Below are 20,469 nucleotides of genomic sequence, written 5' to 3'. Positions count from 1 at the left end.
TTCCCTAACAAACCTCAGAGGGCTTCACAGAACATCTGTATTTATACTGAGATTAAATTACACACAGATGGACTTTACTAACCATGCCACACTTTTCAGATTTTTTTTTTGTAACCATTTATCATCTTCCTTCCAGTTTACAATGATGTGCCACTTTGTGCTGGTCTATCACATGAAATCCCCCAAAAAATACATTTACATTTTTGGTTGTAATATGACAAAATGTGGAATATTTCAAGGGGTATGAATACTTTTTCAAGGCACTCTAGAGGGTCTAATAGGAAGGCAGGAGTTTTCTTTGAGTACTCCTACTTTATTTTAATTGATGATTTGGGTCAATAATACAGAGACACATGAAAATTGCATATCTATTTACTACAATTACTACAGGGGTCAGCAACCACTAGCACATATGCTTGAGTCGGCACGCAATACATTTTCAGCTGACGCACAACTGCATTAGCTGTTATTGACTTCTCCTAAGCTGTCATTTACAAAACCTGCTTCACCCTTCTACCTGACATAAGTAAGTATGTTGGCACATTGAAAAAGCCTGCTTGTCTGCTTGCCATGAGGCCCACTCACCTGCCCTCCAGCAAGCCTGCAAGACTGTACACAAGGTACCATTCACATTGGTCCATCTAGTAGGAGACTGGGCAGTGTTTGAACACTTTTAGACAAGATTCCTAGTTAAAGAATGTCCCACACTCCACTCCTACATCATACCCTTATCTATAATTACCCATTTAAACCACTCCCAATATTAAGCCCAATTTAGCTGTGCCTACAATGAGCACACTACACTCAAAAAGTAGCCTAACCCCGATTTAGCTTTTGAGCAAGGTAACATAGTAGGTGAATGCTGGCATTAAGTCTTATGCTTCTTAGAGAAATAACAGGAAGTAAATTCATATTGTGACAAAAGTCCACAGACCATCATATAGTGCATACATTCATTTCAAATAGGTAAATCCCTATTGAGTCAGGATAGACAAGGTATGGCAAGTAGAGGTTATCAAAAGCAAAGCCAGTAATTTGTGGGTTTTATTGAAGTGGATTAAATGCAGAATACATCTGATATTGTCTCCCCCTTGGCAATGTGGCATGAACCCAGTTTGCTTCTTCCCTGTCAGGCCAAGGGTTTAATATTGAGATATAATTGGTCCATAACATGTGGTTCATATTTAGTTTTGACAGCATATAAATATACAGTATATTGTGAGGGCATCTGGGCCCAAGGATGCCCCTTTAGGAACTGATTAAAAAGTTGATAAAGGTGTGGAGTTTATTTATTGTAATATGTGGTTGTGTATCCATCTGGTCCTGTTTGTTGGTGGTTTTTCTGGTTTTAATGGTCCATTGAACTTTGTTGTCAGAAATTGGGGTTCCAAGAAGTTCTCAGGGAGAGATGGAAGGTGAAGTTTGAACAAGAATATCTATATGTAGGACTGGTTCAAAGTGGGAGCAGTATATTATAAGCAGGAAAGGAATTATTTGAGTATTTGAACGAGGTTACAAATAAGGCCTCTGTTTCTAACATTAAGATGAATACATTTAAACTGCCTATCCAGGTTTCTGACGCCAGTAGCCAGCATAGAGCAAGCTTATTGGCTTTGAATTAGAATTTATTTTTGACTCAGTACAATTGTTTCTCTGCCTGACCCATCAGGCTGAGTTGCTGTTTAGTTTGTCCAAATGTACGTCTTAGATTTGGAGTGGGGTTTTGTTTGTATTGTGCTGAGAAATTGTTGAATTGTGTTTCTAGTTCTCTGATAATAGCCACATGAGCTTTCCAGACAGCGCATGTCTTCATATCCGGTGATACATTATGAGTGAAGTATTACTTAAAAGCATGTTGTATGACACATTATAGTTTTTATACATCTTTTTTTCTAACTGGCATGTACAAGATCTATTTAGCTACTTGAACATACTGATCCTGTTTGGATTTATCATGTGGTTTTATAAACAACAATGTATTTGGATAAATTCTTCATATTATTTGTCTAGAACCTACAGTATGTGTTGTGGGGACTTTTTCACGTGCACCCATTTTAGGAGGGAAGCACTTTCCAGGTTTGTGCTCATGTGCAGAATTCACATAAACTGTTGATCTGAATATTGGACATGTTCTTTCTATTTCCAGCATGCACACAAATTATGGTCTCAGAGTTTGTGCTGGATACAACATTTTGGAGTTCTACATATTATATTGAAAATAGCTGCTCTGCAGATTAGGTCCTTGTGTGAAAGAAACCAGTTCTGCTTACAATACAACAGCTTGTCCTAAATGTTTAAATAAGGAAGATTTATTGTTCCATTTAAAAATTCAATATTTGTATTGATTATTTTGGATGTATTATTTAATTTCTGTGGAATAAGTGCAGTGACTTAATAATTATATTCGATAGATGATGAATATCAGGTCTTCCAAATCTTTTTCTGTTCATGTTAAGGCAGGGTGCCACTGTTTAAAATGATGGTTTAGGCCAGATTTTTAAGAAGCAAGCACACTAATGACACAGGTGTGTGCTGGCTTCATATGAGAGTTATGCCGGCCATACACGGTTCGAATTTCGAAAGAAATTTCTTTCGAAAATCGTATCAAAGAATTTTCGTACGAATTTCGCACCATTAGTGGGCTGCAACAATGGCCGATTTTCGTGCGGCAATCAAATTTGAGGAATCAGACATGTTGGAAATTTTTTTAAAAACTAACGATTTTCTACTCAATGATGGGAGAATTGTGCGAGAAATGTAATAAGAAAAGAAAATTTATGGAGAGAAAAGAAGATTCCTGCCCATGAAAATTCTTTTCTGTAGCAACATGAGGCGAAATTGAAGGCTTGGAATTTCAAAAATCAATGGTGGCATCATCGGATCACAAAAAAAACGAACTTTCTGATTTTGAAAAGAAAATTAGTTCAAAATTCGACCATGTATGGCCTGCTTTACAGTTCAGGGCCCCACCCTCCTGAGGTGGTTAGCGTGTGAAGGGAACAATGAGAGGTACTGGTATGTACCGCACTGTCCAGGACAGAACAGACCAAGGCCTGTGCCTGAGAGAGAGTCCATGAGGGACAGAGCAGCTAGGGAGCTGTAAGGAAAGACACAGAGCTGGGGTACAGCGTCTGTGCACGAACACTGGGGCGTGTTTGATGGTCAGGCGGACCAAAAGGTACTAATGGTCAAGACTCAGGAGGACCAAGCAGTAAAGCTACCACAAGAGAGCCAGGGGGCCAAATGTTGTGTTTGGTTCACATTGAAGGTGAGACCCCCCTGCGTAGAAAGACATACCTGTATGAACTGTATGAACTTGTATAAAAGTGGGCAGGAAAGCCCTGAAAACTATTTCTGGCATGGAGTAAACTCACTGTTCTGGCACTACCACTGAGCTACAAAAACTATTTGCTGTTATTTATGTTTGAATTTCCTTATTTCATTGTTTATGATTGGGTTTTTTTTTGTTTGTTTTTTTGTTTTGCTTTTTTGCATTTTGTAGTTCTGGGGAGAAAAATAAAATTTCTGAACAATATTTGACTGTGTTGTATTGGTAGCAAAAGCATCACTGGCCTTTTTTCTTGGCCATAGTAAATAATATTGTATAGTCTGTTGCCAAACCCTTACATAATTTTTGTCTTTGCAAGGATAGAGAAGTATTGTTTTGAACTTTTGATTCATATACAAAAAGTTTTTATTGATCTCTCTTATGCCCTGTACACACGGTTGGACTTTCCGACGGAAAATGTGTGATCGGAGCTTGTTGCCGGAAATTCCGACCGTGTGTGGGCTCCATCGGATTTTTTCCATCGGAATTTCTGACACACAAAGTTTGAGAGCTGGATCTAAAATTTTCTGACAACAAAATCCGTTTGCATAAATTCGAATCGTGTGTAGACAATTCCGACGCACAAAGTGCCAGGCATGCTCAGAATCAAGCAGAAGAGCAGCACTGGCTATTGAACTTAATTTTTCTCAGCTCATCGTTGTAATGCCCTTATCCCTCCACTGGAGGCTCCGACATCTCTCCTGTAATGTCTTTATCCCTCCACTGGAGGCTCCGACATTTCTCCTGTAATGTCTTTATCCCTCCCATGGAGGCTCTGATATTTCTCCTTAAATGTCTTTATCCCTCCACTGGAGGCTGCTACATTTCTCCTGCAATTTCTTATCTTTCCACTGGGAGCTCTGATATCTCCACAAACTCCGTCGCAGATTGACGACATCACCCAGCTACTCCTCTTGTCCCTACTTAAACAGCCGACGCCATTTGCTTGAGGTTTGTGCTAAGAACCTGATGCCAGGTAAAGATCTCCAACAGAAGACTGCCGTCATCTCTCTCTATTGGGCCAGTCAGAGCCCTGACTATCATCTCTCTTTTGGGACGGTCAGAGCCCTGACTACCATCTCTCTTTAGGGCCGGTCAGAGCCCCGACTATAATCTCACTTTTCGGCTGGATAGAGCCCCGTCTTCCACCTCACTTTTGGGCCAGACAGAGCCCCTCCAACTTCCACTTGTTGGGCCGGACAGAGACCCTTCCTCTCTAGTAGTCAGAGACTCTCCTCTGCCCTACCCACAGTCTACTTACTTTGCCAGTACATCTCTCAAGAAGCCACTGGGTGACCCCATCTCCAGGAATCCACTCACTGCAAGTATCTTTACGTTTCCTATAAACTTTATCCCTGTGTAGTACTACTAAGCTTAAGTTGCCTCTGAAGCTCCCCGTCGTGGCTGTGTATTACCACTCTAAATAAAACCAATTGTATTTCCAAACTTATCTGAGTCTTCCTACCTGATAGCTGTTAAGGTTAAAGTTAACTGTTAAGAATATAGTGTTCATAGACTTCAGAAGCTGTGATCCACACAATCCAACATAGTTCACTGCCTGAAGCATTACAGATAGCACGAACCTCCTACCAATAGGAATAGAATAGGAATAAAATGGATCCATCGGAGGTAGTTGCACACCTAGGGGCGTTCAATCAGAGACTTGACGCTCTTTCACAGATGATCTCAAACCTCTCAACTGAGAACCAGACTCTGAAATCCTATGTCACTGATAACTTCCCTATTTGGGTTACACACCCCGACACCCCAGAACCGAAAATAAGCCCACCAGACATCTTCTCGGGGGATAGGAGAAACTACAGAGAATACATTAACGCTTGTAAACTGTTGTTTGGCATGACACTACGAACTTATTATGCCACCGACAGAACAAAAGTCTGCACAGCCATTTCCTACCTTAGAGGGGAACCCTGAGCCTGGGCAAACACTTTCATAGAGAAAGAAGATCCAATCCTAACTCATTTAGCGACTTCAGGGCTGCCATGGATCTATTATATGATGACCCCATCAAGCAGATCTCCACTGAGTCTGCCTTACATGCTCTGCGACAGGGAAAAAACCCTGTCGAAGATTACATCGCCAAATTTAAACGGTGGGCCACTCAGTCCGAGTGGAACCAGATCACCCTAAAAAATCAGTTCCGGCTAGGCTTATCAGAAACCCTGAAGGATGCGTTAGCCCGCACTACAATACCCCCTACATTGGATGCTCTTATTCTCAAGGAAAGCTGAGAGAATCTCAGGGGTCTCCTATTCGGTTACCTTCGGCCATACCACGGAGTCTGTGGATCCCATGGAGATTGGTGAAATTAGGGGACCACTTTCCCCGGCTGAGAGGTCTAGGAGAAGGTCCCTTCAGCTCTGTATGTACTGTGGCACGCCACATCACATCGCTGAAGACTGTCCCCTACTCAGGAAGAAAAGACCGGGTAAGTCAGCTTACCTATACAAGCTAATAAACCCCCACTTACCAGACTCTAACTATTTCAAAATTCTTGTCTCTGCAGTGGTACCAAACCCGAATTACTCTTGAGGCTATGATTGACACTGGAGCGTGTGGAAACTTCATAGATTCACATATATGGTAAAACCAATAAAATTCCTATATCCACTAAATGCAAACCTGTCTCTCTTAGACTTATTGATGGAACTACTTTAACCTCAGGTCTCATCACTACACAATCACAACCTCTGCTTATGGTGACAGAAAATACACATATAGAATACATCTCCCTAGATGTGATTTCGTCTCCCCATTCCCCTTTCATCCTAGGTCTTCCCTGGCTGCATACACACAAACCCACTCTACATTGGGAAGACAGCAGTGTGTTCCTTACCTCTCAATATTGCCAGGAGACATGTTACAAAGAGACTTCTTCATCTCAGGTGGAATCACTGCCCCCAGCAGAAGTCAACCTGGTACCTAGGGCATACCAAGATTTCGCTGATGTCTTCAGCAAAAAGAATGCAGAGCTTCTACCCCCACATAGACCATATGATTGTCCTATCGAGTTACTCCCAGGCAGCAAAATTCCTTTTGGACATATATATTCAATATCACAGCCTGAATTGGCCCAGAATCCATCAGGGTGATGAATGGAAGATGGCTTTCCGCACTCGTTACGGTCTTTATGAGTACCTGGTTATGCCCTTTGGCCTGTGCAACGCACCTGCCACTTTTCAGTTCCTCGTGAATGACATTTTCAGGGACCTTCTGGATGTTTGTCTAGTAGTATATCTAGACAACATACTTATATACTCTGACAACATCGCAGACCATCGCAAGCATGTCAGATGGGTTCTCTCTAGGCTGCGCACACATAATTTATATGTCAAATTAGAGAAGTGCATTTTGGAGTCCAACACCGTCACATTCTTGGGTTACATCATTTCCGAGAAAGGCATACATATGGATCCTGGTAAAATCAAATGTATCCAAAAATGGCCCAGAGCCCTGAATAGGAAGGCACTTCAAAGATTCCTAGGATTCGCAAATTTTTATCGTAAATTCATAAAAATTTTTTCCTTAGTTGTAAAACCATTAACCCAACTAACTAGTATTCACAACAACTATGCATGGAATACACTAACTCAGGAGGCCTTCGATACCCTTAAATGTCGGTTCACCACAGCACCCATCCTACGCTTACCAGACCCTAACCTACAATACATCCTGGAGGTAGATGCCTCCCATCTGGCCCTTGGGGCTATCCTATCCCAAAGATCGTCCATTGATGGACCGCTTCACCCTGTGGTCTACCATTCCCGATCCCTTACTCCCGCTGAGATCAATTACCCAGTAGGAGAAAAGGAGTTGCTAGCAGTGAAATCCACCCTGGAGACTTAGAGACACCGACTCGAGGGTACCTCACTACCCTTCATAGTGTACTCTGACCATCAAAACCTACAATACATTCAGCGCAACAAAACACTCTCCTCCAGACTGATACGCTGGGCTCTTTTCTTCGATAAATTCCACTTTGTCATTACCTACCGACCTGGATCCAAAAATGGAAAGGCTGATTCACTTACAGAATTGTGTCAGATCGAGGATCACAGTTCATATCCAGATTCTGGAAAGCTCTCTGTCTAAAACCCCAGATTGACCATTGATTATCAACTGCCTACCATCCTTAAATGAATGGACAAACTGAAAGGGTAAATCGCTGTCTAGAACAATATATCCATTGCTATTGCACTTACCTACAAAATGATTGGCATGAGTTACTTCCCCTAGCAGAGTTTGCATACAACAACAATACCAGTACTACCACAGGTTGTTCACCTTTTTATGCTAACTATGGTTTCCATCCCTCCTTCATCCCTCAGCAGATACCTACCAACAACCCTGCGGCTGAAGATTTTATCAACACCTTAAAGAACCTCATTCCTCAGCTACGCGATAACATCACTAGAGCCCAAAGCAGACAAAAGGCCTACTACGATCTTTACAGGAGAACTCCACCCTTATACAAGATCGGACATTTAGTATGGCTATCCACCAAACACCTTAACCTGCAGACGCCTTCACACAAATTTAGTGGATTATTCATTGGTCCTTTTCCTATCCACTCAGTGATTAACCAGGCAGCAGTGAGGCTAAACCTACAGTCGTCCCTACGTATTCATCCGACCTTCCACGTCTCCCTGATAAAACCCTACCATTCCAACACCTTCCTTGGCCGAGTTCCAATGCCTCTACCGCCGGTTGAGGTTAACGGTCAGGTGGAATACGAAATCGCTCAGATCCTGGACTCCCGGCTATATAGAAACTGCTTACAGTATTTGATCCATTGGAAGAACTACGATCCACAGGATAACTCCTGGGAACCCACCTCTGAGGTTCATGCCCCACGGCTTGTCTGCCTCTTCCATTCTCACAATCCTGGCAGGCCTGCTCCCTTGGCCCCCAGGAGGGGTCCCTCGGGGGGAGGTCCTGTAATGTCCTTATCCCTCCACTGGAGGCTCCAACATCTCTCCTGTAATGTCTTTATCCCTCCACTGGAGGCTCCGACATTTCTCCTGAAATGTCTTTATCCCTCCACTGGAGGCTCCGTCATTTCTCCTGCAATATTCTTATCTTTCCACTGGGAGCTCTGATATCTCCATAAACTCTGTCGCTGATTGATGACGTCACAACGACATCACCCGGCTCCTCCTCTTGTCCCTACTTAAACAGCCAACGCCATTTGCTTGAGGTTCGTGCTAAGAACCTGATGCCAGGTAAAGATCTCCAACAGAAGACTGCCATCATCTCTCTCTATTGGGCCGTTTAGAGCCCCGACTATCATCTCTCTTTTGGGCCGGTCAGAGCCCCGACTATCATCTCTCTTTTGGGCTGGACAGAGCCCCAACTACCATCTCTCTTTTAGCCCGGTCAGAGCCCTGACTATCATCTCACTTTTGGGCTGGATAGAGCCCCGTCTTCCACCTCAGTTTTGGGCCGGACAAAGCCCCTCCAACTTCCATGTGTTGGGCCGGACAGAGCCCCTTCCTCTCTAGTTCTCAGAGACTCTCCTCTGCCCTACCCACAGTCTACTTACTTTGCCCGAAGAAAACCTTACCTGTTCCTTTCCACATAGGAGACCAGTACATCTCTCAAGAAGCCACTGGGTGACCCCATCTCCAGGAATCCACTCACTGCAAGTATCTTTACGTTTCCTATAAACTTTATCCCTGTGTAGTGCTACTAAGCTTAAGTTGCCTCTGAAGCTCCCCGTCGTGGCTGTGTATTACCACTCTAAATAAAACCGATTGTATTTCCAAACTTATCTGAGTCTTCCTACCTGATAGCTGTTAAGGTTAAAGTTAACTGTTATGAATATAGTATTCATAGACTTCCGAAGCTGTGATCCACACAATCCAACATAGTTCACTGCCTGAAGCATTACAGTCGAATGTGTTGTACATCACCGCATTCTTGACGTTCGGAATTTCCAACCAACTTTGTGTGACCGTGTGTATGCAAGACAAGTTTGAGCTAACATCCGTTGGAAAAAATCTGATGGATTTTGTTGTCGGAATGTCCGATCGTGTGTACAGGGCATAAGTGTGCTGATCACCTATATCATCAGGAATAAAGGTGAAGGTAAATCCAACATTTCTTTTTTGTACATCACGGGTTATGCCCCACCTATAGGTGAATGGACACTGGCAGAAAAAACAGACAGGAATTCCCCCTGCTCCAGCAACTCCTCCTGTTTTTCGCCAGTGTCTTAAAGCGGGGTTCCACTCAAATTTTTAACTTAATCTTACCCCCTTCAGTTAATTGCATAGATGTTCAAATGCTGCACGGAAAAAAATTTTATCGCTGTAATTACCTTTATATTGTACTTTATTGTGGCACTTCCTGTCTCTCCTCCCATGGGAGTAGGCGTGTTTATTGCCTTTCCCTGGCGCCGCACTGTCTCCTGGGAGCTTACTGTCAGGCTTACCAAGATTCAGTGCGGAAACAATGATCATGCGTGTGAACAAGCTGTGAATGAACAGCATTCACCGCATCCAGGAAGTCAATGCTTGTGGGCTTCACATACCCACAAGCAAGATGGAAACAGCCAGCATCACATTTTTTAAGTTATTCTTCAGTACGAAAAACAGACAGAGGCGGAAATATTACACCCAAACTGTGAGTATTATTTTGGGGTTAGCAAAGTGTCTCAATGACCTAAAAAAAAAAAAAAAGATTGGTCGCCGGACTCCCGTTTAAAGGTGATGGTCACTGAAGTTCAGTTCTCTGTGTGAGGTTACCAGATTCCTAAATCATTCCAGCAGGGATCAGGAGATTGGTTGGCCGAATCCATTACTACAGGTAGGCTGTCCATTTGGCCCTGGACCCTGTGTATATGGAACCCTGTGCCGCTTTTGCACTGACCAAGGAGTTTCTGGTGGAGTGCTGTACAAGTCCAGGGCAGGAGATCCCAAAGGAAAGGTGATCGAGTTCCTGAAAGTCAGGTATGACATGGCCTGACTGTCCATGGTGATGGGTAAGGATCGCTCTGTGCCTATGGACAGGATTGTGCGGCGAGTCCCTGCAGTATTGGAGCCCTTGAGGGGAATCACTGGTTAAGCTGCCTAAGGTGACTTTCTAGTTGTGGTCTCCAGGGGCAGTGGTGGTCAGATATTACATTCCCTGTTCATGTTTATGTTTGTCCCTGGGTTGGCTGCAGCTGAAAGTGCAGGTGCTGAGTTAAAGTTTTGGCTATGCGCCACTGTTATGGGTATATTTTTACTGTAGGGCCTCCTGTGGCAGCTAACAATAGGTCTATTGTAGCAAACGCATGTGGGTGAGCACATAGCAAGTGTGTGCAGGTGGAAACATAAATACATTATGGGGGGGGGGAGTCGGTGGCCATCCTGCTAGGGTATATGAAGCCAGCATCCTCCCATGCATGTCTTGGCTGGCAGGCAGCTGCATTTGTGGATTTATTACCTAAGGGGCACAGAGCAGGCTTCCCTTTGCTGCTGGGACACACAAGTCACTGGGGAAAGGCACTGGGCAGCCAGATGGTCCCCGACATTTGTCGTGTGGAGACATTATGGAATTCTAAAGACTGTCTTTTACACTCTTTTTGAATTCCTCTATTTGTATTTCAGCTGTTGTTTGTAGCTGTACTCCATAGCTCTTCTTTAAGCCCTCATTCACACCAGTGCAATTTGTCATGCAATTCGACAGTTCCAAATCACATCACAAGTCACACCCCATTGCCGGGAATGGAACCGTTCATATAACCTCGACTCATCTCGCAGCGATTATGAAAAAGGTTCCTGAGTGACTTATTTTCCGATTTCCTTGCATCTTGCAAAGACTTCTGTTAAATGATATCTGTAGTGAAAATCACACTGATCTGCGGCTTTGAAATTCCACCTAAGTAGCGCAATTTCAAAGCTGTACCAGTGCAGTGCTAAAATGTATTTATTTTAAAAGTTCACACTATAAAGTTGCTCTTGCAATAAATGTACATACGTGTGCATGAATAAAATTCTGACATTTTACAAAATAAATCAAAATATAAAAAAAACGTTCCTTTAAAAAAACATTCACATTCACAACAGAACTGCTAGGCAGGGTAGAAAATACTCTGTCATGCCACGCATCTGTAGTCCACTGCTTCTCGTCCGCATCCCGCCATGACATCACATGCCGGCAGGATGAAGGGGAGTATATAGGCACCCACACGCCGGCAGCCATTATGCTAGAGTCCAAGGGAGCCTTTCCTCCACACGTGGAACCCCACAGGTCTGCAGCTTTAGTGTCATGAAAGGGTTTACCCGTTGGTGGCGCTATCGGTCTCTTGGATCGCAGTACCAGTGTCCACCAGCGGGTGTCTTCCAACACTTGGGACCTGTAGTAAGAGGTCTCTCCTGCTGGTGGCACTGTTGCATCCTTGGGCCGTAGTACCGGTGTCCACCAGCGGGTGCACTCCGGCAGTGTGGAGCAAACAGCACACTCTGCGCTCAGCTGTGACATGAGGTCAATTACCACAGCCTTATAAATACCCGGCAAGCCCTCATAGGCTTGCCTTGGTAGCTTTCTTCCTTGTGCCCTCTCCTGCATCTCCTGCATCTCCTGCATCTCCTGCATCTCCTGCATCTCCTGCATCTCCTGCATCTCCTGCATCTCCTGCATCTCCTGCATCTGAGCCTGTATCCTATCCCATCCATTATCTCCCTCTCCCAACCTGCCCTTGTTCAGTTGCTTATCTCCTGTGTATGACCTTGGCTTGGCTAAACGTTTATGTTTCTGGTATATCCCTTGTTCCTGCTGACCTGCTGTGTATGACCCTGGCCTGGCTGACATTTGAGATTCCGGTATTGCCTTCTGCTGTATATATTGTTGTTTGTAGTGGGTTTGTTGTGTTGGTTTTGCACTGTTTGTATTTTCTGAATTATCACCTATTTTAATAAATATTATTTATTCACTTACATGCGTTTTGGGTTATCTCTGTGCAGTCCACACAGTCTGGTCTACTAGTCTCCTGACAGTATACCAAGGCCATCCCTGACCAGACGTGGCTGCATTGAGGAAACCATCCTGGTTTGTCGGGTCTGCTAAGATGGATTTCAATGAAATAATTTATTATTCTTTGCTAGCAGAAGAGGATGGTGAATATTGTCGCCAGATTTTAAAAGGGTGGACTAGTGACCAGCTGATGGAAACTATCCGATCAGCTCATTCCCTAGTGGATCGGGGGTATATGTCTTTTGAAGATGTTCAGCCCCTGATCCAGTTATGTGCAAAACCAGCCCTGTCATGCTTTCCCGAGGGAAGTGATGATTTTTCGCCCCCCATTCAATTATGGCAAAGTGGAATCCCTAGTTTGGTTGTTAGAGGATGATCCAGCCTATTTCATGGAACATTATTCCTCCTGTTCACAGCAAGTGTTGTCTAATTGCATCCAGTCGGTGCAATCCTTGATTAGTCACGCTGTGTGTGAATCAGCGTTTGTTCAACCTGTGCTGCAGGCATGGTCAGATCTCCTGTCTCTAGCTAAGCCACAATATTCCAGCCTTGCCATTAACCATCTGCCTTCCCAAAAATCTATGTCCCCGTCGCCTATGGCAACCTCAGCTACAGCCCAGTTTAATCAGCCCCCTACCAAATACTACTACCCAGTCTCCAAGCGTCGCACCTATCCTGCCTTCAATCCACCTGTCTCTTCTCCTCCACCTGTAACAGTTCCACAAAACCCTCCTCCAGCTACAGTTCCTTGGTCTTCCTTCTGCCCAGCTACTTTCTTTTCTTACAGCCCTGCACCTATATACAAAACTGCACGGGCTAAACCAAAAAAGAAACAAAAATTCTTCCCGACCCACACCATCTTGCCAGTAACCCAACCTGCTCCCACTTTCCAGTCTGATGTGCCTGCCTTCCAGCCGGATGTCTCGGTGCCTGCCTTCCAGCCGAATGTCTCGGTGCCTGCCTTCCGGCCGGATGTCTCGGTGCCTGCCTTCCGGCCGGATGTCTCGGTGCCTGCCTTCCGGCCGGATGTCTCGGTGCCTGCCTTCCGGCCGGATGTCTCGGTGCCTGCCTTCCGGCCGGATGTCTCGGTGCCTGCCTTCCGGCCGGATGTCTCGGTGCCTGCCTCCCAGCCGGATGTCTCGGTGCCTGCCTCCCAGTCTGATGTCTACCTTCCAGCCTGATGTCTCGGTGCCTGCCTTCCAGCCGGATGTCTCGCTGGATGTCTCGGCGCCTGCTTCCCAGCTTGATGTCTTTGCCTCCCAGTCTGATGTGCCCGCTGTCCAGTCTGCCCTGATGCCTGCCTTCCAGCCCGAAGTCTCGGTGCCCGCTTTCCAGTCTGATGTGCCTGCTATCCAGTCTGATGTGCGTGCCTCTCAGTCTGATGTCCTGATGCCTACCTTCCAGCCTGATGTCTTGGTGACCGCCTTCCAGCCGGATGTCTCGATGCCTGCCTTCCAGCTTGATGTCTCTGCCTTCCAGCTTGATGTGCCCACCCTCCAGTCTGATGTACCCACTCTCCAGTCTAATGCGCCTGCTTTCCAGTCTGATGTCCTGATGCCTGCCTTCCAGCCTGATGTCTCGGCACCTGCCTCCCAGCTTGATGTCTTTGCCTCACAGTCTGATGTGCCCGCTGTCCAGTCTGTCCTGACGCCTGCCTTCCAGCCCGAAGTCTCGGTGCCCGCTTTCCAGTCTGCTGAGCCTGCTATCCAGTCTGACGTGCCTGCCTTCCAGTCTGATGTCTCGATGCCTGCCTTCCAGCCGGATGTCTCAATGCCTGCCTTCCAGCCGGATGTCTCAATGCCTGCCTTCCAGCCGGATGTCTCAATGCCTGCCTTCCAGCCGGATGTCTCAATGCCTGCCTTCCAGCCGGATGTCTCAATGCCTGCCTTCCAGCCGGATGTCTCAATGCCTGCCTTCCAGCCGGATGTCTCAATGCCTGCCTTCCAGCCTGACGTCTCGACGTCTGCCTCCCAGCTTAATGTCTTTGCCTCACAGTCTGATGTGCCCACTGTCCAGTCTGTCCTGACGCCTGCCTTCCAGCCCGAAGTCTCGGTGCCCGCTTTCCAGTCTGCTGAGCCTGCTATCCAGTATGACGTGCCTGCCTCCCAGTCTGATGTCTCGATGCCTGCCTTCCAGCCGGATGTCTCGATGCCTGCCTTCCAGCCAGATGTCTCGATGCCTGCCTTCCAGCCGGATGTCTCGATGCCTGCCTTCCAGCTGGATGTCTCGATGCCTGCCTTCCAGCCGGATGTCTCGATGCCTGCCTTCCAGCCGGATGTCTCGATGCCTGCCTTCCAGCCGGATGTCTCGATGCCTGCCTTCCAGCCGGATGTCTCGATGCCTGCCTTCCAGCCGGATGTCTCGATGCCTGCCTTCCAGCCGGATGTCTCGATGCCTGCCTTCCAGCCTGACGTCTCGATGCCTGCCTTCCAGCCTGACGTCTCAACGCCTACCTCCCAGCTTGATGTCTTTGCCTCACAGTCTGATGTGCCCACTCTCCAGTCTGTCCTGATGCCTGCCTTTCAGCCCGAAGTCTCGGTGCCCGCTTGCCAGTCTGATGCACCTGCTATCCAGTCTGATGTGCCTGCCTTCCAGTCTGATGTCTGGATGCCTGCCTTCCAGCCGGATGTCTGGATGCCTGCCTTCCAGCCGGATGTCTCAGCCTTCCAGTCTGATGTACCCGCTCTCCAGTCTGATGCCTGCCTTCCAGCCTGAAGTCTCGCCTGATGTCTCGGTGTCTGCATTTCCATCTGATGTCTCGATGCCAGCTTCCCAGTCTGACGTGCCAGCTTCCCAGTCTGACGCGCCAGCTTCCCAGCCTGATGTCCCGATGCCTGCCTACCAGCCTGACGTGCCAGCTTCCCAGCCTGACGTGCCAGCTTCCCAGCCTGACGTGCCAGCTTCCCAGCCTGACGTGCCAGCTTCCCAGTCTGACATGCCAGCTCCCCAGCCTGATGTCTCCAAGCTTGCCTTCCAGCCTGATGTCCCGATGCCTGCCTACCAGCCTGATGTGCCAGCTTTCCGGTCTGATGTGCCAGCTTTCCGGTCTGATGTGCCAGCTTCCCAGTTTGATGTGCCAGCTTCCCAGCCTGATGTCTCGAAGCTTGCCTTCCAGCCTGATGTCCCAATGCCTGCCTACCAGCCTGATGTGCCTGCCTTCCAGTTTGATGTGCCAGCTTCCCAGTTTGATGTGCCAGCTTCCCAGTCTGTTGTCTCAGTGCCTGCCCTCCAGCCTGATGTCTCGAAGCTTGCCTCCCAGTCTGATGTGCCAGCGTCCCAGTCTGATGTGCCAGCGTCCCAGTCTGATGTGCCTGCTTTCCAGCCTATTGTCCTAGTGCCTGCCTTCCAGCCTGATGTCTCAGTGCCGGCTTCGCAGACTGATGTGCCGGCTTCGCAGACTGATGTGCCGGTTTCTCAGACTGATGTGTCGGCTTCCCAGACTGGCGTGCCTGCTGCCCAGCTTGAAGTGCCCATGCCTGCTGCCCAGCTTGAAGTGCCCATGCCTGCTGCCCAGCTTGAAGTGCCCATGCCTGCTGCCCAGCCTGATGTGCCTGCTGCCCAGCCTGATGTGCCTGCTGCCCAGCTCGGGGTGCCTGCTGCCCAGCTTGAGGTATTCCTGCCCGCTGTCTGCTCGGATGTGCCAGCTGTTTTCCCGGATGTGCCCGCTGTCTTCTCAGATGTACCCACTGTCCAGTTTGTACCCGATGCCAACCTGATGTGCCCTCATCTGTTGTTCGGTTTGAGGCCATGAACTTTGGACAAATTCACCTTGTTGGAGCGTCCGGAGGCCGCTCCTTTTGGGGGGGGGTACTGTCATGAGAGGGTTTACCCGTTGGTGGCGCTATCGGTCTCTTGGATCGCAGTACCAGTGTCCACAAGCGGGTGTCTTCCAACACCTGGGACCTGTAGTAAGAGGTCTCTCCTGCTGGGGGCACTGTTGCATCCTTGGGCCGTAGTACCGATGTCCACCAGCGAGTGCACTCCGGCAGTGTGGAGCAAACAGCACTCTCTGCGCTCAGCTGTGACATGAGGTCAATTACCACAGCCTTATAAATACCCAGCAAGCCCTCATAGGCTTGCCTTGGTATCTTTCTTCCTTGCGCCCTGACCTGTTATCCCGTATCCTGTTTACCTGCATCTCCTGTATCTGAACCTGAACCTGCTCCTGAGCCTGTATCCTATCCCATCCATTATCTCCCTCTCCCAACCTGCCCTTGTTCAGTTGCTTATCTCCTGTGTATGACCTTGGCTTGGCTAAACGTTTATGTTTCTGGTATATCCCTTGTTCCTGCTGACCTGCTGTGTATGACCCTGGCCTGGCTGACATCTGAGATTACGGTATTGCCTTCTACTGTATATATTGTTGTTTGTTGTGTTGGTTTTGCACTGTTTGTATTTTCTGAACTATCACCTATTTTAATAAATATTATTTATTCACTTACATGCGTTTTGGGTTATCTCTGTGCAGTCCACACAGTCTGGTCTACTAGTCTCCTGACATGTAGTTTTTTGTTTAACTGAATAATGCTGGGCTTTTGTTGCCCTGCATTATTGGTTTTAGTGGATAGTCTTGTGAATTTGCAACTCTCTCTCTATACAGACCTGAGTGACCTGCCCTAGTGTGGCTGCTTAGGATCTGCACACCTCTATTAAGCTTAAAGGTATAATTTAATTTATTGATGCTTATTTTGTGTAATTGGTAAATTGGTCTTCTTGAGCATAGCTGTCTGGCAAATTGAACAGTATTTTAATATTATCCAATTATATTACTCAGTGCATTTGGGATCTTTCTGATCTGTGTGCATTCATTTATATCCCTTTAAAGTATGCGGAAAACATCTAGCCACTACAACATCATCTAGAGCAGTGGTTTTCAACCTTCTAGTGCCGTGACCCCTTGATAAAATGTCCCAAGTTGTAGGAAGCTCAACAGTAACATTTATTTTGTAGCGTGGGTTGTCAGCACCAAGGCAAGACAAGTAATTTGCGTCCCTAACCTAAGGACATTTAGTGCTCCCAGAGTCCCTTCCGCTCATATAGTATTAAAACTCTTTCTGGTACACTTTAGGATGTACCACTCTTTGTTCTCTCTTTCCCTTTTATCCCTCTTTCCCTTTTATCTCTCTTTATCCTAACTTCTTGTTTTTTTCCCCATCCATCTCTCTAGCTGTCTGTCTTGTTCTTTCCCTTATTTTTTCTCTCCCTTTTTCTTTGTTCCTCCCCCTCTTTTCCTCTTCCTTCCATGTATTCTTTAATTTTTATTCCTTCTCTTACTCCTTGGCGGGGCGGAGAGTTGGGATCAGTGGCAATGCTGGGGGGAGTTCTAATCAACCTTAGGTGCTCTTGATCAAGGTCATCTGCTGATCTGACAACTGTAGTGGGGAGTTTTAATAGCAACTATAATCACAGGTAGTGTTACTCACTGTGTCTCCGGCTTCACTGTGTCTCCAGCTCTGTGGTGTCTCGTAGCAGTGACACCTATGCTGAAATCAGGAGATAGGGTCTCCTCCAGGCCCCTCCCACTTTACATTACTCACCAATCAGCTGACCTCTAGTCTCTGCCCCCAGCCATGCCGTGAACTGAATGGTCGGCTGCAAAGAGGCTGAGTGGACGGACGTGGGCTCCAGGGACAGCCCTGCTGGGTGGCCGCAAAAAGGCTGGGAGAGCGGTGCAGGCTTCAGGAACAGCCCAGGATTCAGTGACCCCTGGCAAATCATCAATCGACCCCCAGGTTGAGAACCACTGATCTAGAGGACAAATAGGCTCCCTACACTACTAGCACACCAATTTTAGGTAAGTAATGTTTATATATTATGTTAGCTTTTGCGCAGTCTGATGATATACTGTACATTTTCTAGACATGGGCACTACCGAAAAATGTGTTTATTAGTTTTTGTTTTATTCGTTTTTTTTTTTTTTCTCGTTTATCGGATCATTCTTTATGATCAGCATTCTTTACTTCGGATTATTCGTAACGTCAGATGCATTCGTATTTGTTCCATTCGTTTAGATGCGACATGCTTTACTTCTGATAATTCGTAATTTCGGATGCATTCATATTCGTTACGTTCACTAACAGTTATTTTAGCCAAATATGAAAGGAAATTCGAATACCTATAATTGAATAGTTTATAATAATAAATAAAAATAATAATAATAGTTTAATAATTTAATTATAATAGAAAATACAAAAAATGAAATTATCCGAATGTAATTGATTCATTAAAGTCCTACAGTTGAATTGTTTTTCGTTCTTTCGTATTTTCTTATTTTCATTCTTTCAGATTTTCGTTCTTTCTCAAAATTTGTTTTCGTATGCATTCGTCAAAAGAGTGTTTCATTCATTCGGATGCTTCCTGAATGAACGAATATGCCGAATTTCGTCCGAAAACAGTTGTAACTTAACGAATTGCACATGTCTAACATTTTCTCATACAACCATTGTAAACATATGATCCATGTTTACTATATAGTTTTGGTGGCCCTTCACCCTCCTCTATGGGAGGTCCAGCATTTGGTCTTGACATCCCTGGTGGTGATAGAAAAAAGATTGCGCAAACCTAAAAACACATTATTAACCACTTCAGCCCCGGACCATTTGGCTGCCTAAGGACCAGAGGACTTTTTCCAATTTGGCACTGCGTCACTTTAACTGCTAATTGCGCGGTCATGCAATGCTGTACCCAAACGAAATTTACATCCTTTTCTTCCCACAAATAGAGCTTTCTTTTGATGGTATTTGATCACCTCTGCCGCTTATATTTTTTGCGCTATAAACGGAAAAAGACCGAAAATTTAGAAAAAAAAAAAATGATATTTTCTACTGTTTGTTTTAAAAAAAATCCAAAAAACTCAATTTTAGTCATACCTTTAGGCCAAAATGTATTCGGCCACATGTCTTTGGTAAAAAAAATGTCAATAAGCGTATATTTATTGGTTTGCGCAAAAGTTATAGCGTCTACAAAACTAGGGTACATTTTCTGGAATTTACACAGCTTTTAGTTTATGACTGCCTATGTCATTTCTTGAGGTGCTAAAATGGCAGGGCAGTACAAAACCCCCCAAATGACCCCATTTTGGAAAGTAGACACCCCAAGGAAATTGCTGAGAGGCATGTTGAACCCATTGAATATTTTTTTTTTTTTTGTCTCAAGTGATTGAATAATGAAAAAAAAAATATATATATTTACAAAAAGTTGTCACTAAATAATATATTGCTCACACAGGCCATGGGCCTATGTGGAATTGCACCCCAAAATACATTCAGCTGCTTCTCCTGAGTACGGGGATACAACATGTGTGGGACTTTTTCCGAGCCTAGCCGCGTACGGGGCCCCGAAAACCAATCACTGCCTTCAGGATTTCTAAGGGCATAAATTTTTGATTTCACTCCTCACTACCTATCACAGTTTTGAAGGCCATAAAATGCCAAGATGGCACAAACCCCCCCCCAAATGACCCCATTTTGGAAAGTAGACACCCCAAGCTATTTGCTGAGAGGCATGGTGAGTATTTTGCAGCTCTCATTTGTTTTTGAAAATGAAGAAAGAAAAGAAACATTTTTTTTTTTTTTTTTCTTTTTTCAATTTTCAAAAGTTTGTGACAAAAAGTGAGGTCTGCAAAATACTCACTATACCTCTCAGCAAATAGCTTGGGGTGTCTATTTTCCAAAATAGGGTCATTTGGGGGGGGGGGGGGTTGTGCCATCTGGGCATTCCATGGCCTCCAAAACTGTGATAGGCAGTGAAGAGTGAAATCAAAAAATTACGCCCTTAGCCTGAAGGCGGTGCTTGGTTTTCGGGGTCCCGTACGCGGCTAGGCTCCCAAAAAGTCTCACATGTGGTATCCCCGTACTCAGGAGAAGCAACAGAATTTATTTTGGGGTGTAATTTCACATATTCCCATGGCATGTTTGAGCAATATATCATTTAGTGACAACTTTGTGCATAAAAAAAAAAAAAAAAATTTGTCTTTTTCCCGCAACTTGTGTCACAATATAAAATATTCCATGGACTCGACATGCCTCTCAGCAAATAGCTTGGGGTGTCTACTTTCCAAAATGGGGTCATTTGGGGGGGGGGGGGTTGAACTGTCCTGGCATTTTATGCACAACATTTAGAAGCTTATGTCACACATCACCCACTCTTCTAACCACTTGAAG

This window comes from Aquarana catesbeiana, linkage group LG03, assembly GCF_042186555.1.
Source record: "Aquarana catesbeiana isolate 2022-GZ linkage group LG03, ASM4218655v1, whole genome shotgun sequence".
In the NCBI taxonomy this organism is placed as follows: Eukaryota; Metazoa; Chordata; class Amphibia; order Anura; family Ranidae; genus Aquarana; species Aquarana catesbeiana.
Note: the sequence above shows the minus strand (reverse complement) of the source record.